This window comes from Mesoplodon bidens (genome assembly GCF_964165515.1).
Source record: "Mesoplodon bidens genome assembly, chromosome: 16".
Classification (NCBI taxonomy): Eukaryota; Metazoa; Chordata; class Mammalia; order Artiodactyla; family Ziphiidae; genus Mesoplodon; species Mesoplodon bidens.
The window spans coordinates 34,543,603-34,570,603 of NC_138173.1; the positions used below are offsets into that span (position 1 = coordinate 34,543,603).

Genomic DNA, 27,001 nt, shown 5'->3' on the forward strand with positions numbered 1-27,001 from the left:
AGTTCTAGGAGTTTTTTTATATTTTTTGGGACATTAAACCATTACCAGATATACTGTTTGCAATATCTTCTCCCATTCAGTAGGTGACCTTTTTTGTTTTGTTCATAGATTCCTTCACTGTACGAAACTTTTTACTTTGATGAATCCCATTTGTTTGTTTTTGCTTTTGTTTCCCTTGTCTGAGGAAACATATCCAATAAAAGTATTACTAAGACCAATGTCAAACAGCATACTACCTGAGTTTTTTTTTAATTAAAAAAAGGAAAACAGAACCAAAGAACATAATGCCTGTTTCTAGAGTTTTATGATTTCAGGTCTTACATTTAACTCTTTAATCTATTTTGAGTTAATTTTTGTGCATAGTGTGAGAGAATAGTCCAGTTTAATTCTTTTGCTTGTAGCTGTCCAGTTTTCCCAACCCCATTTATTGAAGAGGCTGTCTTTTCCCCATTGTATATTCTTGCTTCCTTTGTTGTAGGTTAATTGGCCATATAAGTGTGGGTTCATTTCTGGGCTCTCTATTCTGTTCCATTAATCTATGTGTCTGTTTTTGTGCCAGTAACATACTGTTTTGAATACTGTAGCTTCATAGTATAGTTTGAAATTGGGAGTGTGATAACTCCAGCTTTGTTCTTTTTTCTCAAGATTGCTTTGGGTATTAGAGGTCTTTTGTGGTTCCATATAAATTTTAGGATCATTTGCTCTAGTTCTGTGAAAAATGCATGCCATTGGGATTTTGATACAGATTGCAATGAATCTGTAGGTTGCCTTGGATAGTATGTCATTTTAACAATATTAATTATTCCAATCTATGAACATGGTATATCTTTTTATCTGGTTGTGTCATTTTTAAAAAAATTATTTATTTATTATATATTTGGTTGCACTGGGTCTTGATTGTGGTAGGTGGGATCCTTAGTTGCAGTTCATGGGCTCCTTGGTTGTGGCATGAGAACTCAGTTGTGGCATGCATGTGGGATCTAGTTACCTGACCAGGGATTGAACCCGGCCCACCTGCATTGGGAGTGTGGCACCTTACCCACTGTGCCACCAGGGAAGTCCCTGTTTGTGTCATCTTCAACTTTTTCATCAGTGTCTTATAGTTTTCTGAGTACAGGTTTTTTACATCATTAGTTAGATTTATTCCTTGGTATTTTATTCTTTTTGATGCAATTGTAAATGGGATTGTTTTCTTAATTTCTCTTTATGATCACTCATTGTTAGTGCATAGAAATATATAACAGATTTCTGTATATTAATTTTGAATCTTGGAACTTTACAGAATTCTTTGTAGTTTTTCGGTGGTGTCATTAGGATTTTCTATGTATTTTATGTCATGGACAAACAGTGACAGTTCTATTTATTTCTTTCCAATTTGAATTACTAACTTTTTTCTTGTCTGATTGTTGTGACTATGACTTATAATGCTATGTTAAATAAAAGTGGTGAGAGTAGGCATCCTTGTCTTATTTCAGATCTTAGAGTAAATGCTTTCAGCTTTTCACCATTGAATGTGATGTTAGCTGTGGGGTATATAGGGTCTTTATTATGTTGATGTATGTTCCTCTATTCCCAGTTTGATGAGAGTTTTGATCAAAAATGGGTGTTGAATTTTATGAAAAGCTTTCTCTGTATCTATTGACATGATCACAATTTTTATTCTTCACTTTGTTTATGTGGTGTATCACATCAATGGATTTGCAAATATTGAGCCATCCTTACATCCTTGGGATAAATCCCACTTGATCATGCTGTATCATCCTTTTACTGTATCGTTGAACTGGGTTCATAAATATTATGTTGATGATTTTTATATCTATGTTCATCAGTTCTATTGGCCTGTCATTTTCTTTTTAGTGTGCTATCTTTGGTTTTGGTTTCAAGGTGATGCTGGTCGTATAGAATGAGTTTGAAAGCATTATTTCCTCTGCAATTTTTTGGAGTAGTTTGAGAGGGATAAATGTTAACTCTTCTCTAAATGTTTGCTAGAATTCACCTGTGAAGCTGTTTGGTCCTGGACTTTTGTTTGTTGGTAGTTTGTTTGTTTGTTTGTTTTTTTAATGGGTTCAATTTCATTACTGGTATTTGGTCTCTTTGTATTTTCTATTTCTTCTTGGTATAATCTTGGGAGAGTGTACATTTCTAAGAATTTGTCCATTTCTTCTTGGTTGTCCATTTTATTGGCATATAGTTTTTCTTAGTAATCTTTTATGATACTTTATCTTTTCAAAGAACAAGGTTTTGGTTTCATTGACCATTTCAATTTTTTTTTTAGTCTCCATTTAATTTATATCCTCTCTGATCTTTATAATTTTTTTCCTTCTGCTGACTTTGTGTTTTGTTTGCTCTTCTTTTTCTGGTTCCTTTAAGTATCAGGTTAGGTTGCTTATTTGAGATTTTTCTTGTTTCCAGAGGTAAGCTTGTATCACTCTAAAGTCCCCTCTTAGTACTGCCTTTTCTGCTTCCCATAGAATTTTGGATCCTTGTCTTTTCATTTCCATTAATCTTCTGATATTTTTTTTAATTTTAATTTTGATTTTTTCCTCTTTGATTTTTAAACTTTGCTTAGTAGCATACTGTTTAGATTCCATGAGTTTGTGTTGTTGCAGTTTTTTTCTTGTAATTAATTTCTAGTCTCAAAATGTTGTGTTCGGAAATGATGCTTTAAATGATTTCAGTTTTCTTAAATTAACAGAAACTTGCTTTGTGGTCTAGCATGGGATCTATCCTGAATATAGTTCAATGTACACTTGAAAAGAATGTATATTCATCTGCTTTTGGATAGAACGTTCTATATATGACTAGTAAGTCCATTTGATATAATGCATCATTTAAGGCCACTCTTTGATTTTCTGTCTAGATGATCTATTCATTGATTTAAGTGGGATGTTAAAGTCTCCCACTATTATTGTGTTACTGTCAATTTCTTTCTTTATGTCTGCTAATATTGGCTCTAGTAATTTAGTTGTTCCTATGTTGAGTGCACATATATTTACAGTTGTTATATCTTCATGGATTGATCCTTTTATCGTTATGTAATGTCCTTTTTTGTCTCTTATTTCAGTCTTTGTTTTAAAGTCTATTTTGACTCATATAAATATTTCTACCTCATCTTTCTTTTCATTTTCATTTGCATGGAATAACTTTTCCCAACACCCACTTTCAGTTTGCAGGTGTCTTTATTTCTGAAATGAGTCTTTTGTAGAAAGCATATATATGGGTCTTGTTTTTTTATCCATTCAGTGACTCTTTGTGGAGTGGATTTTTGATTGGGGCATTCAGTCCTTTGACTTTCAAAGTAATTATTAATATTTTTCTACTTAGTGCCATTTTGTTAATTGTTTTCTGATCGTTTTGTGGTTGTTTTTTGCTCCTTTATTCTTCTTTTGTTCTCTTCCTTTGTGATCTGATAACTATGATTAGTGTTACCTTCGGATTCCTTTCCCTTTTATTAAGTGTGTAGCTATTATAGGTTTTTGGTTTGTGGTTACTATGAAGTTTATGTATAGCAATCTCTATATGTATATGTGATTATTTGGGGTTGTTCATTTCTTAAGTTCAAATGCATTCTAACAGTCCTGCATCCCCCAACCCACATTTAATGTTTCATATTTTACAATTAAAAAAAAATATCCCTTAACTACTTATGGTGGTTTAGATCATTTTACTACTTTGGTCTTTAAACCTCCCAACTAGCTTTATATGTGGTTGATTTACTACCTTCATTATGTATTTGCCCTAACCAATGAGATTTTTTTCTTTCTCAATTTTTATATATCTAGTGGTCTTTTTCACTTGGGGAAGTCCCTTTAACATTTCTTGTAAAGCTGCTTTGGTGGTGTTTAACTCTTTTAGTTTTTGCCTGTCTTTAAAACTTTTCATCTCTTCATCAAATCTGAATGACAGTCTTGCCAGGTAGAGTATTCTCGGTTGTAAGGTTTTCTCCTTCATCACTTTAATTTATCATGCCACTCCCTGAGGCTTGTATAATTTCTGCCAAAAAGTCAGCTGATAGCCTTATGGGAAGTCTCTTTTACATAACTTGCTTCCTTTCCCTTACTTATTTTAATATTTTCTCTTTATGTTTAATTTTTGACATTGTTATTTTAATGTGCCTTTGTGTGAACCTATTTTGGTTCATCTTGTTTGGAACTCTCTGTGTTTCCTGGACCTGGATGTCTGTTTCCTTTTCCAGGTTAGGGATATTTTCAGCCTTTATTTCTTCAAATAAGTTCTCTGCCCCTTTCTCTCTTCTTCTGGGACCCTTAAAATATGAATGTTAGTATGCTTGATGTTGTCCCAGAGGTCTCTTTAACTGTCCTCATTTCTTTTTATTCTTTTTTCTGTTCAGTTTCAGTAAATTCCACTGCTCTGTCATCCAGCTTCCGAATCCATTCTTCTAATTACTGTTGATTCCTTCTAGTGTGTTTTTTATTTCAGTTACTGTATTCTTCATCTCTGTTTGGTTCTTCTTTATATTTTCTAACTCTTTGCTAAAAATCTTCTACCTTCTTACTCTTTTCATCCAATCTTCTCCTGAGTTGTCTGAGAATCTTTATGATCATTACCTTTAAGCTTTATTTGGGAGGTTACATATCTCCACTTTACTTTTTTTTTTTATTGTTCCTTCATTTGGAATATATTCCTCTGTTACCTCTATTTGCCTAATTTGTTATTTTTATTTCTATGTATTTGGTAGGTTGGCTATGTTTCCTGACCTTGGAGAAGTTGCTTTTTGTAGGAGATGTCCTATCTGTCCCAGCAGCACACTACTCTCTGATCACCAGTTCTATATATTGTTAGGTGTGCCCCTTATTGAGTTGTATGCATCCTTCTATTTTTGCAGACTGACTACTGTAGGTGGTCTGTCCAGTTTGGTTGCTAGGCCCTGCCTTTCAGGAAAAGTGCCTGCTGCAGGTGGGCAGGGCCTGTTAATGATGTGGCTGTTTGCAAAGCCCCAGGTGGTCCCAGAGCTAGTGCTGGCCTACTGGTATGTGGAGCTGGGTTCTGAGGTGGGTGGTTTTGGGCTCAATAATCTTGGATGTGGTGTTGTCCTGCTAGTGGGTGGGGTCAGTTCCTGACGTGACTGACTGCAGTGTCTGGGGTTTCCCAAAGCTGGTGTCAGCCTCCTGGTAGGTGGGGCCTTGTCTCTGGGGTTCCAGTGGCTAGTGCTAGTTCACTGGTGGGTGAAGCCAGGTCCTGGGGTCTCTGGCTACAGGGCCCTAAGGGTTCCAGAGATGGAATTTTCTCACTGCTGGACAGAACCTGTTCCTGACACTGTTGGCAGGGGGTCTGGGGTGTCCAAAACTGGTATCAACCTTCTGATGGGTGGGGCAGTTTCCTGGGGTGGCTGGCTGAGGTGCCCAAGGTGTCTCAGTGCTGGCATTGGTCTGCTGGTGAGTGGGCTGCATCATGACATTGCAAGCTGCAGGGTCATGGTGGTCCTGGGCTGGTGTCCACCCACTGGTGGTTGAAGCCAGTTCTTGAGGCTAGTGTGGGCCCACTGGTGGGTGGAGCTTGTTCCCAGGGTCTCTGGCTGCAGGGCCCTGGGTATCTGGCGTTGGTGTACTGGCCTACTAATGGATGCCAGGGCTCAGTGGGTCCTAGGGCTGGCTCCTGCTCACTGATGGGCAGAGCTGGGTCCCAGGGTCTCTGGCTTCAGGACCCTGAGTTTTCCGGAGTTGATGTTGGTCTACTGGTGGGTGGGGCTGGGTTCTTATTTCTGGCTGTGAGGCATGGGGGTGTGGCCTCAGGATAGTATGGTTGCATGGGTGTGTCAGCTGTCTGGTGGGTAGGACCTGTCCCACGGTGGCTATGGGCTCATAGGGTCTTAATGCAGCAGTGCTGCTGGTGGTAGGGACTGTGTCCCTGCCTGATTAGCTGCTTGGCCTGAGGCATCTTAGTACTGGTGCCTACAGGCTGGTGGGTGGGGCTGGGTCCCAGTGCTAATAAGCTAGAGGGAGGATTCCAAAATGTCCTTTGTCAGCACCAGTGTCCTCATGGTAGAATGAGCTCCCTAAAGTGGCTGCAACTAGTGTTTATGTCTCCAGGGTGAGTCCCAGTTACCTCCTGCCTCTACAGGAGGCTCTCCAGGGTTAGCAAATGTGTCCAACCCAGGGTTCTTTCAAATAACTGCTTCTGCCCTAGGTTCCAGAGTGTGTGAGGTTTTGTTTGTGCTCTTTAAGAGTGGAGTTTATATTTCCACAGTCCTTTGGGTCTCCCCAAAACAAGCCCCCGTGACCTTCAAAGCCAAACATTCTTGGTGCTCTTCTTTCCAGGCTAGGGAACATGATGTGGGACTGAGACCCCTCACTCCTTATGGAGAACCTCTGCAATTGTAATTATCCTCCTGTTTGTGGGTCACCTACTAGGGGTGTGAGTCTCAACTATACTGTGTTTCCACACATCTACTCATCTCATTTTCGTTCCTCCATTATAGTTTTAGTTGTAGAAGATCTTTTCTGCTAGTCTTCCAGTATTTCTCATCAATAGTTGCTCTGTATATAGTTGTAATTTGGGATGTGCCTGTGGGAGGAGGTGAGCTCAGGGTCTCCGAACTCCCCCGTCTTGGCCACTTACTCTGTTGCTTTATTTTTATTCTTGTTCATGGGTTTGTCTCTCTACATGGATAAAGGGCAGATGCGTTTTATCTTTATGAAAATATTGCCTATTAAATAGAGTAGTTCTTTATAAGTGCCTGTTGAATAAATGAATTAAAATCAATAAATGGAAGTTACAGGGAAGGAGTTCTTGACTTTTCAAGAACGAACTTCCTAAAAAAATGCTTTTTTTTTTTTTTTAAGGGAATGGGCTTCCTTGTAAGGCAATGAAGTAGTCCTTGTATTCACACAGGGATCAGATCATCACCATAGGATAATGTAGGAGAAATTCCTACAATGGGAAGGAGACATGTCTAGATTGCTAGGATCCTTCCCAATTTTCATATCTTATGATTTTACTGTCTATATCAGTTAACAAATGGTATTTAGTTTGTGCCATAAGCTTGCTGGTGTGAGGGTTTGGTATTCAGATCTGTACCAGTCTTTGCCCCTTTCAGCATCAAGCATGTTTGTTGTTGCCAGATCTGCTCTAGTCTCTCTGTTTCTTCAAAATATCAGACTATGGGGGCTTCCCTGGTCATTCAGTGGTTAAGAATCCACTTGCCAATGCAGGGGACACAGGTTCGAGCCCTTGCCTGGGAAGATCTCACATGCCACAAAGCAACTAACCCCATGTGACACAACTACTAAGCCTGAACTCTAGAGCCCACAAGCCACAACTACTGAGCTCACATGCCACAACTACTGTAGCCCACACGCCTACAGCCTATGCTCTGCAACAAGAGAAACCGCCACAATGAGAAGCTCAGGCACTGCAATGAAGGGTAGCTCCCACTCGCTGCAACTAGAGAAAGCCCTCACACAGCAACAAAGACCCAACACAGACAAAAATAAATAAATAAATAAATTTAGAAGATAAAAAAAATTCAGACCATGTAATTTACTGTTTTTAATCAGTTGTCAAAATTAGATAACTCAGAAGTGAAAATAAAATAAATGTAGACAAGTACTGACTATTAGACAGTACTATTAGACAGTTGCCTACTTTATAGCCATTTTGGCTTACTCTCTCATTTTAAACTGGCTTAGGTATACATTAACTTCCTTGGTGGCTGTTTTCTGGGTTGCTAGAGGCTCTATTTTACAGTATTACAGTATTTATTTACAATGTCAAAGATGGTGTAAATTACAAGAAGAGAAAAATAGTTGATGATTGCCTGTAATTGTATGGTAGGAAGAAAAATATAACCTAGAGGGAAAGAAACATTAAAATTCTTAGAGTTACATTGTCTTCTAGCTATGTAAAAAGGATAGAAGAATTAAGGATGTAAGACAAAGAACTCCAGCATTCACAGTTCCTCAGAAAACAGATCATCTGAGTGGTAGCTTTACCTAGGAGATTATCAGACTAGAAGGCCAATAGATATATTCTGTGGCTGAGTCTATGCTTTCATGAAATACAAACCTATTGCCTGTGTACCTTATAACATTTGCTATTCATTTTTAACATGACATGAATGATGTCAGCCTATTACTGAGACTTGCAAAAGCAAAGTTAGTGGCCTTTTCCTCCTAGCTTGGTCTATGTGAGACTCCCGTTCATGAATCTATTATCCGTGTCCATCTCAGAAATAGTCAGCCATGTGAACTGGTGATTCAGACTTGGATATGTTGCCATAGATTTGGTATAGATTTTCCTTAATTTATGTTCATTTAAAATAAAAATCTCTGTGTTAACACAGCAAAGATATTATCACTACTTCTTATTATCCCATTGTTTTCCATTCATATTTCTCTTTGAATTTATGATTTTTCTTAGGTTTGGACCTTCTCTTATTCCATTCAGCATGGATGGAGCAAGTAGTTTTAGGTATATAATAGTATTTTTTAAAAGTCTAAGAGCATATATAATTAGCAATAAGATCCAGCAACCTCTGCTTATTCTCATTTTAACTATTTTCTGTGAATTTAAAACGATTACCAGGTATTTTGTTATTATATAGACAATTTGGATTAAGAATGTATTTATTTATTTTTTGAATTTAATTTAATTTATTTTTTTAAACAGCAGGTTCTTATTAGTTATCCATTTTATACATATTAGTGTATATATGTCAATCTCAATCTCCCAATTCATCACACTACCACCCCCCTGCTGCCACTTTCCCCCCTTGGTTTCCGTACATTTGTTCTCTACATGTGTGTCTCTATTTCTACCTTGCAAACTGGTTCATCTGAACTATTTTTGTATATTGCACGTATATGCATTAATATACAATATTTGTTTTTCTCTTTCTGACTTACTTCACTCCGTATGACAGTCTCTAGATCCATCCACGTCTCTACAAATAACCCAATTTTGTTCCTTTTTATGGCTGAGTTGTATTCCATTGTATATATGTACCACAACTTCTTTATCTATTAATCTGTAAATAGGCATTTAGGTTGCTTCCTGGATTAAGAATTTAAATGATAATAAAATATAAATGTAAATGCCAGAATTCTAGCAACATAAAAATAAATGTCTCATTTCCCAGAATGAAACTCCATAGACTCACAAGATTAAAACAGGATATTATCAAAGATAGTAAAAATAGTTTGATTTTCATAGCCTTTTATTACATGTAAGACCTGATCCAGAGTTAACATATTTTGTCTTGTAACTTCATCAAGCATCTGCTTTCCTTTGTCATTAGCTCTGATCCTGGTCATGTGACCTATGTTTTAGCCAATTTTTAAACAAATGGCTGGACTTTATTTGACCTCCAAAGCCATCTGTCTGTTGTCAACAAAAACCCTATGGTCTGTTGGATCTTTTGGATCCAGGTCCTCAAGTGAATATTGCAATAAAACAAGTCTCAAAGTTTTTGGTTTCCAAGTACAAATATAGGTTATGTTTACAGCATATTATAGTCTATTAATTGTTAAATAGTATTATGTCTAGAAAAGCAATTACATACGTTAATTTAATACTTTATTGCTTAAAAAATGCTAACCATCACCTGAACCTTCAGAGGCTTGTGACAGTAACATCAAAGATCGCTGATCACAGATCACCATAACAAATATAATAATAATGACAATTTTTGAAATATTGAGAGAATTACCAAAATGTGACACAGCAAGACGAATTGAGCAAAAGCTGTTGTAAAAATGGCACAGACTTGCTTGATGTAGGGTTGCCACATTATCTTCAATTTTTAAAAGAAACACGGTATTTGCAAAGTACAATAAAATGAGATATGCCTATATTAGTTCAGGAATCTGAAACCTAAGAAATAGCAAACGTTATGCCAGGTAACAATTTTGTGATTAAAAAAATAATTGAGTCTGACATTTGTTGATTTTAATTATGATTATATCAAGAGGGCATTTTAAAAGAAGGCACACTCAGAGAATTTCAGTCTCCTCACACTTCACTCCGATATCCTCATCCTTTCTATCCTAGTCTCACTCACCTTCTGGGGGTAACCCATCTCATTCATTCCAGGTTTATACTTCTAGTTTTTCTTATTGCACAATGAGAAGATACATGTGTATTTTCTTATTTGCCACATTTTGTCATATGAAAGGTAGTATTCTTTTGTATTTTACTTTATTTTACAACATATCCTAGAAGTCATTCCATGTCAGCTCATAGAAAGGTCCTTCATGCTTTTTTATTACTGCATAATACTTAATTATATGGATATATCATAGTGATTCAACACATCTATATTTGAGTATTTTGGTTGATTCCAATATTTTGCAATTGTAAACAATGCTGCTATATATGTGCACATGAATTTTCATAATGTTAATGGTATCTGTTCAAGGTGAAGTCTTAGAATGGAATTCCTGGATACAAAAAGTCAGTGTATATATACCTTTGTTAGATATTGTCAAATTCCCTTCCAAAGGAGTTGTAGCAGTTTGCATTCCCATGGAAATGTATGAGAGTTCCCTCAGCCTCACCAACAGAATGTGTTGTGAGACTTTTCAATTTTAGCCAATCAGGTAGGTGAGAAATTATATTACAAGGGTAATTTGTGTTTCTTAAATTATGAGAAGTTTGACACTTTTTCATATGTTTAAGACAGTTTATAACAGTTTTGTGAATTGTCTGCTCATATATCTTTCCCATTTTTCTATCACAGTTTTGGTCCTTTACCTCTCAAATTTTATGGGTTCTTTATGTATTATGGATATTAGTCTTTTATCTGCGACATATGCTGCAAATGTTTTCTTCTAATTTGACAGTTCTTCTTTAACTTTATTTTACCATGCCATTAAAAATTTTATATAGTCAAATTGATGAATTATTTCTTTTTTTGCCCCCAGATTTTGAGTCAGCATTAGAAATCTTTTTCCTACACTGAGTTTACAGAGGAATTCACCATATTTTTCCACATTAATTTATTAAATTATTTTCTATTATATATATGTTTATATATAATTTTTCTTTTACATTTACTTTCATGATCAGTGTGGAGTTTATTCTTGTGTGTGGCATGAGATATGGATCTAACTTTCTCTTTTTTCTACATGGATTGCCAGTTATGCCAGCAACATTTATTAAGAAGCTTATCTTTGTTTCCATGTTTTAAGATGAAACCCTCATTATATCCATATTTATTTAGATCTAGCTCAGGACTTTCTATTCTATTAGTCTATACATAAGATCCTCATGGCAGTACCACCCTGTTCTAGAGATGGAGACTTATAGTATGGTTTAATATCTTGCAGCAGTAATCCACCTTTGTAGTTTTTATTTCTTAGTACGTTCCTGCTATTCCTATAGGTTTGTTTTTCCTTATAAACTTTAGCATCACCTTGTCTAGCTCCATAAAAAAGTGTGTTGATATTTTTATTGGGATTGTGTTAAACTGACATATTTATGATGTTGAGTGGTCCTGTGCAATAACAGGGATGTCTTACCTTTAGTTCAACCATAATTCTGTGTCTTTCAGGAACGTTTCCTCTCGTAGGTTTTGTACTTTTTTATCAAGTTTATTCCTATGTATTTAATCATCTTTGTTGCTACTACAAATGAGGCTTTCTTTATCATTATGCCATCTAGTTAGTTATTGTTTGTGTCTATGAAAGCTATTGATTTTTATATATATCTTGATACCCTATTGAGTTCATTATTTAAGTTCATTTTATTGTTCATTGATTCACTAGTATTTTCTAGAGATATTTTTACTTCTTTAAATTCATATAATTTTTGATTTCTCTTGTCCAATTGCATTAGGTTATACTCTATTATAATGTTAAATAATAGTGGAAACAGTGGGCAATCTTGTCTTTTTCTTAAGCTTACTCAAAATGCCATTAGCATCCCAATTAAGATGCTGGCCTTTAAAAAAATAAAGTCTATATATGTTATTATGTTAAGAAATTGTTTATTGTTTTATAATTTTGTGTTTTGAATAGAAATCTGAAAAAGTGTTGAATATTGTTATAGGCTTTTTCAGCATATATAGAGACAAGTATATGATTTTTTTCTTCTTAAATCTATTATGTGGTATATTCTATGAATGGATTCCCTAATATTGAACCAACATTATATTGCTCAAATAAATACCATTGATCATGGCGTATTTTATTCTTTTTTTAAATTGAAATATAGTTCATGTACAATATTAAATTAGTTTCAGTTATACTGTATAATGATTTGACATATGTATACATTATGAAATGATCACCATGATTAGTCTAGTCCATTTGTCTCATGGAAAGTTGTTACAGTATTATTGACCATATTACTTATGCTATATATCACATCCCTGTGACTTAGTTATTATATAACTGGAGGTTTGTACCTCTTAATCACCTGAAACTCTTTCACTCTCTACCTCCCACCGTGCCTTCCTCTGGCAACTACCCATATGCTCTCTGTATCTATAAGTCTGTTTTTATTTTGTTTTCTTTGTTTTGCTTTTTAGACTCCACATATATGTGAGATCATGAGGTATTTGTCTTTCTCTGTCTGACTTATTTCACTTAGCATAAACCCTCTAGATCCATTCATGTTGTGACAAGTGGCAAGATTTCATTCTCTTTTGTGGCTGAGTGATATTCCATTGCATATACATACCAGATCTTCTTTATCCATTCATCTGTTGATGGACACTTAGGTTGCTTCCATATCTTAGCTATTGCAAATAATGTGACAATGAACATTAGTGTGAATATATCTTTTTGAATTAGTGTTTTTGTTTTCTTCAAGTGAATTCCCAGAAGTGAAATTACTGGATCAAATGGTAATTATATTTTTAATTTTGGGGGGACCCTCCATAATGATTTCTACAGTAGCTGCACCAATTTATATTCCCAACAACATTTCATGTGGATTCCCTTTTTTCACACCCTGGCCAACACTTGTTATTTGTTATCTTTTTGATAATAGTCATTCTGACAGGTGTGAGGTGGTATCTCATTGTAGTTTTGATTTGCATTTTCCTGATTATAAATGATGTTGAGTATCTTTTCATGTGTCTGTTGGACATCTGTTTGTCTTCTTTGGAAAAATGCCTTTTTGGGTCCTCTGCCCATTTTTTAGTTGTGTTGTTTGTTTATCAATATTGAGTTGTATGAGTTCTTTATATGTTTTGGATATAAAACCCTTATCAGACATATATTTGCAAATATCTTCTCCCATCAGTAGGCTTCCTTTTTGCTTTGTTGATAGTTTCCTTTGCTATACTAAAGCTTTTTAATTTGGGGTAGTTCCATTTGTTTATTTTTGCTTTTATTTCTGTTGCCTGAGGAGACATCCAAAAAAATATTGCTAAGGCTGACGTCAAAGAATGCACTGCCTATGTTCTCTTCTAGGAGTTTTATAGTTTCAGGTCTTACATTTGGATCTTTAAACCATTTTGAGTTTATTTTTATATATGATGTGAGAAAATAGTCTAGATTGATTCTTTTGTATTTAGCTGTTCAATTTTCCCAACATCATTTATTGAAGAGTCTATCTTTTCCCCATTATATAGTCTTCCTTCCTTCATTGTAGATTACTTAATCATATAAGTGTGAGGTCTTGGGTTCTCTATTCTGTTTCAGTGATCTATATGTGTCGTTTTTGTGCCAGTACAATACTGTTTTGATTATTACAGCTTTGTAATATAGTTTGAAATCAGGCAGCATGATACCTCCAGGTTTCTTCTTCTTTCTCAAGATTTTTCGGCTAGTCTGGGTCTTTTGTGTTTCCATACAAATTTTAGAATTACTTGTTCTAATTCTTTGAAAAATGTCATTGATTCATTGATAAAGACTGAATTTGTAAATTGCCTTTGGTAGTCTGATCATTTTAACAATATTAATTCTTACAATCTATGAGCACAGTATTATCTTTACAATTTTTTTGTGTCATCTTCAATTTCATTCATCAGTCTTATAGTTTTCAGGGGACAGTCCTTTTACCACCTTGGTTAGATATACTCTTAGGTATTTTATTCTTTTTTGATGCAATTGTAAATGGGATTGTTTTCTTAATTTCTCTTTCTGATTGTTTATTGTTAGTGTATACAAACAGCAGCTTTCTGCATATTAATTTTCTATCCTGTAACTTTACTGAATTCCTATATTAGTTCTAATAGTTTTTGGTGGTGTCTTTAGGATTTTCTATACACAGTATTATGTCATTTGCAACTTCTTCCTTTATAATTTGGGTTTCATTTACTTCTTTTTATTGTCTAATTGCTGTTGTTAGAACTTCCAATACTATGTTGAATAATAGTGGCAACAGTGGGTATCCATGTATTATTTCTGATCTTATAGTAAATGATTTTAGCTTTTCACCATTGAATATGATGTCAGTTGTTGGGTGTATATGGTCTTTTTTATGTTGAGGTATGTTCCTTTTATACCCAGTTTGTTGAGATTTTTAAAAATGGATGTTGAATTTTATGAAAAGCTTTTTCTGCATCTATTGAGATGATCATATGATTTTTATTCTTCATTTTGTTAATGTGGTGTATCACATTGATTGATTTGTGGATATTGAACCATCCTTATATCCATGGGTTAAATCCCACTTGATCATGGTATATGATCCTTTTACTGTATTGTTGATTTTGGTTTGCTATTATTTTGTTGAGAATTTTTACATCATTTTTAATCAGTGATACTGTACTGTAATTTCCATTTTTTGTGGTGTCTTGGCCTAGTTTTTGTATCAGGGTAAGGCTGACCTCATAGAATGAGTTTGGAAGTGTTCCTTCCTCTACAGTTTTTTGGAATAGTTTGGGAAGGACAGGTGTTAACTCTTTTTTAAATGTTTTGTAAACTTCACCTATGAAGTGGTCTGATCCTGGACTTTATTTGTTTGTTTGTTTTAATTACTGATTCAATTTCATTATTGGTAATTGGTCAGTTCATATTTTATATTTCTTCCTGATTCAGAGTTGGTAGATTGAACTTTTTGAGAATTTATTGATTTCTTCTAGGTTGTCCATTTTATGGGCATATAATTCTTCATAGTAATTTCCAATGACCTCTTGTATTTCTGTGGTGTTGGTTGTATCTTCTCTTTTATTTCTATTTATTTTATTTATTTAGGCCCTCTCTCTTTTTTTCTTAGTGAATCTGGCTAAAGGTTTGTCCCAATTTTGTTTATCTTGTTTCATTTATTTCTGCTCTGATCTTTATGAATTTTTTCCTTTCTACTAACTTTGAGTTTTGTTTATTCTTCTTTTTCTACTTCCTTTATGTACAGATTAGATTGTTTTTGAGATTTTCCTTGTTTCCTGAGGTAGGATTTTATCACTATAAACTTCCCTCTTATAGTTACTTTTCTGGTATTCCATGGATTTTGGATCATTGTTTTTCCTTTTTATGTCCAGGTATTTTTTGGTTGCCTCTTTTATTTTCTCAGTGATCAATTTGTTTTTTTAGTAGCATATTGTTTAGCCTCCACATGTTTGTGGTTTTGCATTTTTTTCTTGTTGATTTCTGATCTCATGCCATTGTGGCCAGAAAAGCTGTTTGATATGATTTCAATCTTCTTAAGTTTAGTGAGACATGTTTTGTGGTCTAGCATGTGATCTATTCTGGAGAATGTTCCATGTGCACTTGAAAAGAATGTGTACTCTGCTGCTTTTGGATGGAATGTTCTCTATGTATCTATTAAGTTTATCTGGTCTAATGTGTCATCTAAGGCCAGTTTTCCTTATTGATTTTCTGTTTGAATGATCTGTCTATTGATGTAAGTGGGTTGTTAAAGTCTCTCACTATTATTGAGTTACTGTTAATTTCTCTCTTTATTTCTGTTAATATTTGCTTTTTGTATTTAGATGCTTCTATGTTAGGTGCATATATATTTAAAGTTGTTATATCTTCTCATTGGATTGATCCCTTTATCATTATGTAATTTCCTTCTTTGTGTCTTATTACAGTCTTTGTTTTAAAGTCTATTTTTCCTCATATAAATATTGCTACCTCACCTTTCTTTTCATTTTCATTTACTTACTTTCATTTTCTCATTTCATTTCCTCACTTTCAGTTTGTGGGTGTCTTTATTTCTGAAAAGTCTTTTGTAGGCAGCATATATATGTCTTGTTTTTTTTTTAACCCATCCAGCCACTCTGTGAAGTGGGTTTTTGACTGCAGCATTTAGTCTATTAACTTTTAAAATAATTATTGATAGTTATCTACTTATTGCAATTTTGTTATTTTCTGATTATTTTTGTAGTTTTTTTTTTATTCTTCTTTTGCTCTCTTCCCTTGTTATTTGATGACTATATTTAGTGTTATTCTTGGATTCCTTTCTCCTTTATTGTGTGTATATATTATAAGTTTTTGTTTTGTGGTTACCATGAGGTTCATATATAACAAGTTAATGATCTCTTAAGTTCAAATTCATTTGAAGAACCTTGCATTTTTACTCATACCCCCTCACACTTAATTTCTTTGAAATCTTATTTTGCATATTTTTGTTTTGTGTATCTCTTAACTACTTATTGTGGATATAGAGGATTTTACTACTTTTGTCTTTTAACCTTTCTGATAGCTTCATAAGTGGTTGATCTACTGTCTTTACTATATGTTTATCTTTACCAATAAGATTTTACTTTTGTGATTTTCTTAGTTCTAGTGTGGTCTTCTCTTTTCCACTTAGAGAAGTATCTTTTTCATTTCTTTTAAAGCCAGTTTAATGGTACTGAACTCTTTTAGCTTTTGCTTGTCTGTAAAACCCTTCACCTCTCCTTCAAATCTGAAAAATATCCCTGGTGGATAAAGTATTCTTGGTCATAGATTTTTTTTTCCTTTCATTATTTTGAATATGTCATGCCACTACCTTCTGGACTGTAAAATTTTTGCTGAAAAGTCAGCTGATAGCTCTATGGTAGTTCCCTTGTATATAACTAGTTGCTTTTCTCTTGCTGCTTTTAAAGTTCTTTCTTTACGTTTTGACATTTTAATTATAATGTGTTTTAGTGTGAACCTCTTAAAGTTCATCTTGTTTGGAGCTCTCTGCGCTTCGTGGACCTGGATTTCTGTTTCCTTTCCCAGATTAGGAAATTTTCTAATTTATTTATTTCTTGAAATAAGTTCTCTGCCCCTTTCTCTCTCTATTCCTTATTTTAAAAAACCTTTTTTTTCTTTTCTCTGTCTGGCTTGAGTGATTTCCCCTAACCTGTCTTCCAGTTCACTAATTCATTTCTTTGGTACCATCTAATATTCTGTTGATTTTTTTTAGTGTATTTTAAATTAATTTTATTATTCATCTCTCTTTGGTTATCTTTATATTTTCCAACTCTTTGTTAAAATTCTGACTGTGTTCATCCATTCTTCTCCTAAGGTCATTGAGCATGTTTATGATCATTACCTTGAACTCTTTATCAAGTGATTGCTTATCTCCACTTTGTTTAGTTCTTTTTCTGGGCTTTTTTCTTACTCCTTTCATAGAACATACTCTTCTGTCTCCTCATTTTGCCCAAATCCTTGTGTTTCTTTCCACCTATTAGGTCAGTTATGTTTCTGTATCTTAGAGAAGTGACTATGTAGGAGACTTCATGTGGGGCTCAGCAGCACACTCCTCTCTGGTCACCAGAGGTATATGATTGAAGGTTTCCTCCTATATGGGCTGTGTGGGTCCTTTTAGGGCATACGTGGGCCTAGCCACTGGCCTGGTTGTTTTAAGAACCTGCTTCATGTATTGGTTGTGGGATACCTGGCCATGAAGTTTGGGAGATCCTGGGGTGGTTCAGTGTCACGGTTGGGCAGGGCTGTATTCCCAGTTGGCTAGCTGTCATGGGCCCAGGATGGTGCTGGCCCACTGGTGGATAAGTATTCCCTCAGGACTAATAGACTAGAGGGGAGATTTCAAAATGTCACTTGCTAGCACCAGTGTCCTTGTGGTAGAACAAGCTCCAAAAAATGGCTGACTCCAGCATCTGTGTCCCCAGTTACCTCCTGCCTCTCTAGGAGACTTTCAAAAATCAGCAGTTGGATCCAACCCAGACTCATTTTAAATCACTGCCTTCATGCTGGGACTTGGAACATGTGAGACTTCACAAACACTCTTTAAGAAGGGAGTTTATGCTCCTACAACTCTCTGGGCTCTCCTGTATGCAAGTCCTCATGGTCTTTAAAGCTAGACATTATGGGAGCTCATTTTCTTGGTGTAAAACCCCCAGACTTGGGAGCCTGATGTGTGACTAGGACCCATCACTTCTTGGGGAGAACCCATGCAATTGTGATTGTCCTCCCATTTGTGAGTTTTGTACCTACGGTGTGGTTCCTGACTGTACTGCATATCTGCCCCTTCTACCTATCTCATTGTGGTTTCCTTTTCATATCTCTGTTTGTGGAACATCATTTCTGCTACTCTTCATGTTGTTCTCATAGATAGTTGCTCTGTAAATAGTTGTAATATTAGTGTGCCCATAGGAGGAGGTGAGTTCAGGGTTTTCCTACTCCACTATCTTGGCCACACCTCTATTTTATTCTTATTGTGGTTTGGATTCTGTTTATTAAAATTTTATTTAGTACTTTTGCATTATTCTTCTTCAGTGGTATTGGTGTGTAGTTTTCATTTTTGTACTCTCTTTATCAGATCTAGTTATCGATTCTTTTCTTTCTTCTTAACATTCTTTTCCAATGCTCTTAAGCAATGTGTCACACTTTTGGAACATCTAGTCTTTGAAGGTTTTGTAGAATCCTCCTTTAAAGAATATCCCATTGAAATCATTTGATCCCTGGTGCTCTTTGGGGTGACTTTGATAATGTACTCTATTTCTTCTACAAAAATTGATCAGTTTAAGCATTCTATCTCTAATTTGTCAAAATTGGCAATTGAAATTTTGCTAGAAAATTTCTGTAGAAAACTATTCTTTTCATGTAGCTTTTCAAATTCATTTGTATGTATGTCTTTAATTTCTTATGATTTTTAAATAATCTCTTATTTTAATCATTTTTCCTCTTTGTCATATCTTATTTTTATATTTGTGCTTTTATCCTTTTTTCATGAACAAGTTAGCTGGTGGTTTGTCTCTTTTGTTAATTCTTTATTTTTTTAAATAACAGGATTTTGAAATAGTAGATCTTTTTTTTTCTCTTGGTATCTCTGCTTTTATCTTTATTATTTCCTTCCTTTTGTTATTTTTTAGTTTATTATTTTTTTAGTTTTTGAGCTCAGAATTCAATTTATTTATTATAACAAAAAATTTTTATTTATTAAAATATTTAGGACTATGAATTTTCCTATGCTCATCGCTTGAAATATTTTCTGTAGATTATGATTGTGTTTCAATATTGATATTTTTTAGAAATTTTGTGATATCAGTTCATATTTCTCCTTTCACCCAACAATTATTTAGGAAAAGGGTTTTAAATTTCCAAAAGAATGAGGCTTTTTTTTTTTTCAATTTTGTCTATAATTTCTACTGTTCTTGCATTGTGGTCAGAGATTATTATTTGTAATAGCTCTACATTTTCTAATTTACTAACACTCTCCTTATAACCTAATATATAATAAATTTTTGTGAATGTTTCATGAGCACTTGGGGGAAAAAGTGTCTCTTAGTGTCTAGCTATAAGTTCTACCTTACTGATTATATTGTTACATCTTTAATATTATTATTATTATTGTCTACTTGATCTTTCTTGCATTAAAAAATGGTTCATTCATTACTGTAGGTTGCCTTCATCAAAATAAACAGACGTTGCCTTGTAGTAGTTTGATCACCTTTTAGGTAAACTGTACATATGTGAGTCATAATGCATTCAAATACCTCTCATTCATTGTCATTCATGTAAAATAAATCATTCCTATTTCTCTTCTCCCTTATTATTTCTTTTATGTTCCTAGTATAAAGTGTACTTTTACACCACAGTGATGTAATATGATACGTTTCTATGTTGTAGATTACATTATGGGCTCTTTAAAAACATCTTTATCAAAGTATAAATTCCACATATTTGGAGTAAGTTTTGATATATGGATATACCCATGAAACCATCACAACAATCAATATAATGAAAATATCTGTCACTCCCTTAAATTATTCCCCTGACACTTGACCTTCTTCTCCCTCCTTTAGGAAATCCCCTTCTCATCAACCACTAAGCACTATCAATTAATTTATATTTTCTAGAGATTTATAAAAATGTATCCATTGTATTATTTCTGTCTGGTTTCTTTCCCTCTGTGTAACTATATTGTTGTTGATTTTCTAGTTTTATTGTAATGGTTTTGTAACACAGTAGGGACCTCTGTGAGTAGAACTCAGGCACTATCTGATTGTAACTGAACTGACTGCTCTGGGAATATTTTTATTTCCATTTCTGTCATCTATTTATAAGATACATTAAATGTCTCATTTTACAAAGAAACACTAATGTTACTGATGTAAGTTTGCACTATTATTGTTACTTTTCAAAACAAGAGAAAATTTTCTGGCCAAAAAACCTTAGCAGCCAAGAGAGGAATTGATTGCTTGCTTATAGCAATGAGGTGTTAATTTCAAGCCAAGGTGGAACCATTTAAAATGACAGTATCAATAAGCATTTTTGTTGGGGAAACAAACACTCATTAAAAATTATGGCACTTTAAAAACCATTGTTCTCTTTTCCTGTAGCTCTTATTATTCTCCATAATGGGCACTTTGTCCATTCCTTTTTCCAAGAACTTAGAGGAGTCTGGGATTGTCCCCCATCCATTTACCTTTGGAAATTTCCCCAAGCTTTACTTTTCTGTAGCAACCACAGGACAAGATTTCTGCCCTGGAGGATGTGGGGATATACGGCTCCTTTGTTCAACAGTTGCACAAGCATGGGGTGGCATAGGTGGGAATGTTTAGTGACAGAGCCTTTTATTATCATACTGGTACACTCTGGAAACACATAGTCTTACATCTTCACAAATGATAAAAACCAGCTGCAGACCCAATAAGAGATTTACCATTTACTTTTGATTTTGTACTAAATATTGTTTTGTATTTTCTAAATAATAGTATCATGAGTATGGAAAGGATTTAAGATGTTAACTCATTTAACCAGCTTATTCAACACATCATTCTTACTCCTTCCAGAAAAATCGAATTTATTCTTTTGTAAAGCTGGGGAAGACAATCTAAAGTCCCTTTTGATGATGTTTTACTAGTTCACAAACATTACAGACAGGAAGCCATTACTCTGTTTACTCTAAATCTTTCCAGCTGTGTTTGTACCTGGCAAATCTAAGAAACAATTCACTTAATAAATTTAGGATTATAACATCCTTAAAATTATAGATTGAAAATTCCTCATATTAAAAACAGTAACAATATTTATTATCCTACTATGTGCCAAACTCTGTTCTAAGCTTACTGCATGTATTCATATATTTGATCCCCATCAGCATTTTATGAAATAAATAATATTATACTTCCCAATATACTGATGAACATATTGAAAGTTAAGTGACTTATTTAGAATATCATAGTTAGGAATTGGTGGGTAGGAGTTGGACTCAAGTATACAGTCTCTTAAGTGCTATGCTACACAGCTTTTTTTTTTTTTTTTTTGCGGTACGCGGGCCTCTCACTGTTGTGGCCTCTCCCGTTGCGAAGCATAGGCTCCAGACGTGCAGGCCCAGCGTGTATGGCTCAGGGGTCTAGCCGCTCTGCAGCATGTGGGATCTTCCCAGACTGAGGCATGAAGCTGTGTCCCCTGCATCGGTAGGCGGACTCTCAACCACTGCGCCACCAAGGAGGCCCTACACAGCTTTTTAAACTAATACTGAGAAAGGAAGCAAAGAAATTTAGTCCAGCACCTGCTCTGGCCAGGCATTGTGCTAGTTCGCTCCAACATTTTATCTCCTTAAGAGTAGCAGTAGTCTGTGTGCTAGGTATGACTTGTCTGGTAGGGCAATGGACTTGGCTGTACATCTGTGTACTTGCCATTCTTGAGACCTTCAAGGTCCTTTCTAACGCCATTTATATGACAACACTTGTATGTCATTCAGGGCTCAGCTTAAATATAATCATCTCAGACAAACCTTCACTGATATCTCTGAATATGGTTTTAACTGATTATCCTTACTTTCTCTATGAAACATTGCTCATAACTTACATTACAGGACTTCTCAATCTACCAGAAAATATTTTCCATGTATTTACCTTCCTTTCTGGACTGTTAGTTTCTTTTATTTTTTTAGAATCAATAGCTAAAAATACCAATTTTTTAACATCTTTATAGTAGAATAATTGCTTTACAATGGTGTGTTAGTTTCTGCTTTATGACAAAGTGAATCAGCTATACATATACGTATATCACCATATGTCCTCCCTCTTGCATCCCCTTCTCACCCTCCCCTCTAGGTGGTTGAATAACACTGTGCTGATCTCCCTGTGCTAAGCAGCTGCATCCCTCTACCTATCTATTTTACAGTTGGTAGTATATATAAGTCCATGCCACTCTCTGACTTTGTCCCAGGTTATCCTTCCCCCTCCCTGTGTCCTCAAGTCCATTCTCTATGTCAGCATCATTATTCCTGTACTGCCCATAGGTTCTTCATAACCTTTCTTTCTTTTATTATTCCATATGTAAGTGTTAGAGTACGGTATTTGTTTTTCTCTTTCTGATTTACTTCACTCTCTATTACAGACACTAGGTCCATCCACCTCACTACAAATAACTCAATTTTCTTTCTTTTTATGGCTGAGTAATATTTCATTGTAAATATGTGCCACATCTTCTTTTTCCATTCATCTGTTGATGGACACTTAAGTTGCTTCCATATCCTGGCTATTGTAAATAGAGCTACAATGAACATTGTGGTACATGACTCTTTTTGAATTATGGCTTTCTCAGGGTATATGCCAAGTAGTGGGAATGCTGAGTCGTATGGTAGTTCTATTTTTTAGTTTTGTTAAGGCACTTCCATACTGTTCTCCATAGTGTCTGTATCAATTTACATTCCCACCAACAGTGGAAGATGTTTCCCTTTTCTCCACACCCTCTCCAGCGTTTAACGTTTGTAGATTTTTTGATGATGGCCATTCTGACTGGTGTGAGGTGATACCTCATTGTAGTTTTGATTTGCATTTCTCTAATGATTAGTGATGTTGAGCATTATTTCATGTGTTTATTGGCAATCTGTAAATATTCTCTGGAAAAATGTTTATTTAGGGTTTCTGCCCATTTTTGGTTTGGGTTGTTTGTTTTATTGATATTGAGCTGCATGAACTGCTAGTAAATTTTGGAGATTAATCCTTTGTTATTTGCTGCATTTGCAAATATTTTCTCCCATTCTGAGGGTTGTCTTTTCATCCTGTTTATGGTTTCCTTTGCTGTGCAAAAGCTTTTAAGTTTCATTTGGTTCCATTTGTTTCTTTTTGTTTTTATTTCCATTTCTCTAGGAGTTGGGTCAAAAAGGATCTTGCTGTGATTTATGTCATAGAGAGTTCTGCCTAGGTTTCCCTTTAAGAATTTTATAGTGTCTGGCCTTACATTAAGGTCTTTAATCCATTTTGAGTTTATTTTTGTGTATGACATTAGAGAGTGTACTAATTTCATTATTTTACATGTAGCTGTCCAGTTTTCCCAGCATCACTTATTGAAGAGGCTGTCTTTTCTCCATTGTATATTCTTGACACCTTTGTCAAAAATAAGGTGACCTGGGCTTCCCTGGTGGCACAGTAGTTGAGAGTATGCCTGCCAATGCAGAGGACACGGGTTCGTGCCCTGGTCTGGGAAGATTCCCCATGCCGCGGAGCGGCTGGGACCATGAGGTATGGCCACTGGGCCTGTGTGTCCGGATCCTGTGCTCTGCAATGGGAGAGGCCACAACAGTGAGAGGCCTGCATAAGACAAAAAAAAAAAAAAAGAAATATATATATATGTGTGTGTGTGTGTGTGTGTGTGTGTGTGTTTATCTCTGGCCTTTCTATTCTCTTCCATTGATCTATATTTCTGCTTTTGTGCCAATACCATACTGTCTTGATTACTGTAGCTTTGTAGTATAGTCTGAAGTCCAGAAGCCTGATTCCTCTAGCTCCACTTTTCTTTCTCATGATTGCTTTGGCTATTTGGGTCTCTTGTGTTTGCATACAAATTTGGAAAGTTTTTGTTCTAGTTCTGTGAAAAATGCCAGTGGTAGTTTGATAGGGATGGAATTGAATCTGTAGATGCCTTTGGGTAGTATAGTCATTTTCACAATGTTGATCCTTCCAATCCAAGAACATGGCATATCTCTCCATCTGTTTGTATCATCTTTAAATTCTTTCATCAGTGTCTTAGAGTTGTCTGCATACAGGTCTTTTGTCTCCTTAGATAGGTTTATTCCTAGGTATTTTATTCTTTTCATTACAGTGGTAAATGGGAGTGTTTTCTTAATTTCTCTTTCAGATTTTTCGTCATTAGTGTATAGGAAAGCAAGAGGTTCCTGTGCGTTAATTTTGTATCCTGCTACTTTGCGAAATTCATTGCTTAGCTCTAGTAGTTTTCTGGTAGAGCCTTTAGGATGCTGTATGTAGAGTATAATTTTACCGGCAAACAGTGACAGCTTTACTTCTTCTTTTCCCGATTTGGATTCATTTTATTCTTTTTTCTTCTGTGATTGCTGTGGCTGAAACTTCCAAAACTATGTTGAATAATAGTGGTGAGAGGGGGAACCCTTGTCTTGTTCCTGATCTTAGAGGGAATCGTTTCAGTTTTTCACCATTGAGAAAGATATTGGCTGTGGGTTTGTCATATATGGCTTTTATTATGTGGAGGTAGGTTCCCTCTATGCCGACTTTCTGGAGGGTATTTATCATAAATGGGTGTTGAATTTTGTTGAAAGCTTTTTCTCCATCTATTGAGATGATCCTATGGTTTTATCCTTCAATTTTTTAATGTGGTATATCACATTGATTGATTTGTGTATATTGAAGAATCCTTGCATTTCTGGGATAAACTCCACTTGATTGTGATGTATGATCCTTTTAATGTGCTGTTTGCTGGTATTTTTTTGAGGATTTTTACTTCTATGTTCATAAATGATATCAGCCTGTAGTTCTCTTTCTTTGTGACATCTTTGTCTGGTTTTGGTACCAGGGTGATTTTGGCCTCATAATATGAGTTTGGGAGTTTCCCACACTCTGCTATGTTTTGGAAGATTTTCAGAAGGATAGGTGTTAGCTCTTCTCTAAATGTTTCATTAATTCGCCTGAGAAGCCGTCTGGCCCTGGGTTTTTTTTAGAAGCTTTTAAATCACAGTCTCAATTTAAGTGCTTGTGATAAGTATGTTTATACTTTCTATTTCTTCCTTGTTCAGTCTCAGAAGGTTGTGCTTTTCCAAGAATTTGTCCATTTCTTCCAGGTTATCCATTTTATTGGCATGTAGTTGATTGTAATAATCTCTCATGATCCTTTGCATTTCTGCAGTGTCAGTTGTTACTTCTCCTTTTTCATTTCTAATTCAATTGATTTGAGCCTTTTCCCGTTTTTTCTTGATGATTTTGGCTAATGGTTTATCAATTTTGTTTATCTTCTCAAAGAACCAGCTTTTAGTTTTATTGATCTTTCCTATTGTTTCCTTCACTTCTTTTTCATTTATTTCTGATCTTATCTTTATGATTTCTTTCCTTCTGCTAACTTAGGGGTTTTTTTTGTTCTTCTTCTGTAATTACTTTACGTGTATGGTTAGGTTTTTTATTTGAGATGTTTCTTGTTTCTTGAGGTAGGATCATATTGCTATAAACTTCCCTCTTAGAACTGCTTTTGCTATATCCCATAGATTTTGGGTCATTGTGTTTTTATTGTAATTTGTTTCTAAGTATTTTTTGATTTCCTCTTTGATTTCTTCACTGTTCTCTTGGTTATTAAGTAGTGTTAAGTTTAGCCCCCATGCATTTGTATTTTTTACAGATTTTTTCCTGTAATTCATATGTAATCTCATAACGTTGTCGTCAGAAAAGGTAATTGATATGATTTCGATTACCTTAAATTTACCAAGGCTTGATTTGTGACCCAAGATATGATCTATCCTGGAGAATGTTCCATGAGCACTTGAGAAGAAAGTGTATTCTGTTGTTTTTGGATGGAATGTCCTATAATTATCAATTAAATCCATCTTGTTTAATGTATCATTTAAAGCTGTGTTTCCTTATTCCATTTTGGATGATCTGTCCATTGGTGAAAGTGGGGTGTTAAAATCCCTTATACTATGATATTGTTACTGTTGATTTCCCCTTTTATGTCTCTTAGCATTTACCTTATGTATTGAGGTGCTCCTATGTTGGGTGCATAAATATTTACAATTGTTATACCTTCTTCATGGATTGATCCCTTGATCATTATGTAGTGTCCTTCTTTGTCTCTTGTAATAGTCTATTTTAAAGTCTATTTTGTCTGTTATGAGAATTGCTACTCTAGTTTTCTTTTGATTATAATCTGCATAGAATATCTTTTTTCATCCCCTCACTTTCAGGATGTATGTGTCCCTAGGTCTGAAGTGGGTCTCTTGTAGACAGCATATATACGGGTCTTGTATATGTTGTATTTGTTGTATTTGTATCCATTCAGCCAGTCTATGTCTTTTGGTTGGAGCATTTCATCCATTTACATTTAAGGTAGTTATCGATATGTGTGTTCCTATTACCATTTTCTTAATTTTTTTTGTGATTGCTATTGTAGGTCTTTTCCTTCTCTTGTGTTTCCTGCCTAGAGAAGTTTCTTTAGCATTTGTTATAAAGCTGATTTTGTGGTGCTGAATTCTCTTAGCTTTTGCTCATCTGTAAATGTTTTAATTTCTCTGTCAAATCTGAATGAGATCCTTGCCATTTAGAGTAATGTTGTTTGTAGTTTTTTCCCTTTCATCACTTTAAATATGTCCTGCCACTCCTTTCTGGCTTTCAGAGTTTCTGCTGAAAGATCAGCTGTTAACCTTATGGGGATTCCCTTTTATGTTATTTCTTGTTTTCCCTTGCTGCTTTTAATATTTTTCTCTATATTTAATTTTTGATAGTTTGATTAATATTTGTTTAGCA

General features: G+C 34.9%; 1 protein-coding gene across 1 annotated transcript in view; it reads left to right on the top strand.

Annotated features, from left to right (window-relative positions):
* The window catches only part of SLC26A7 (solute carrier family 26 member 7), a 185,938-nt gene that overhangs the window by 44,785 nt on the left and 114,152 nt on the right, over positions 1-27,001 (top strand). The window lies entirely within an intron of this gene.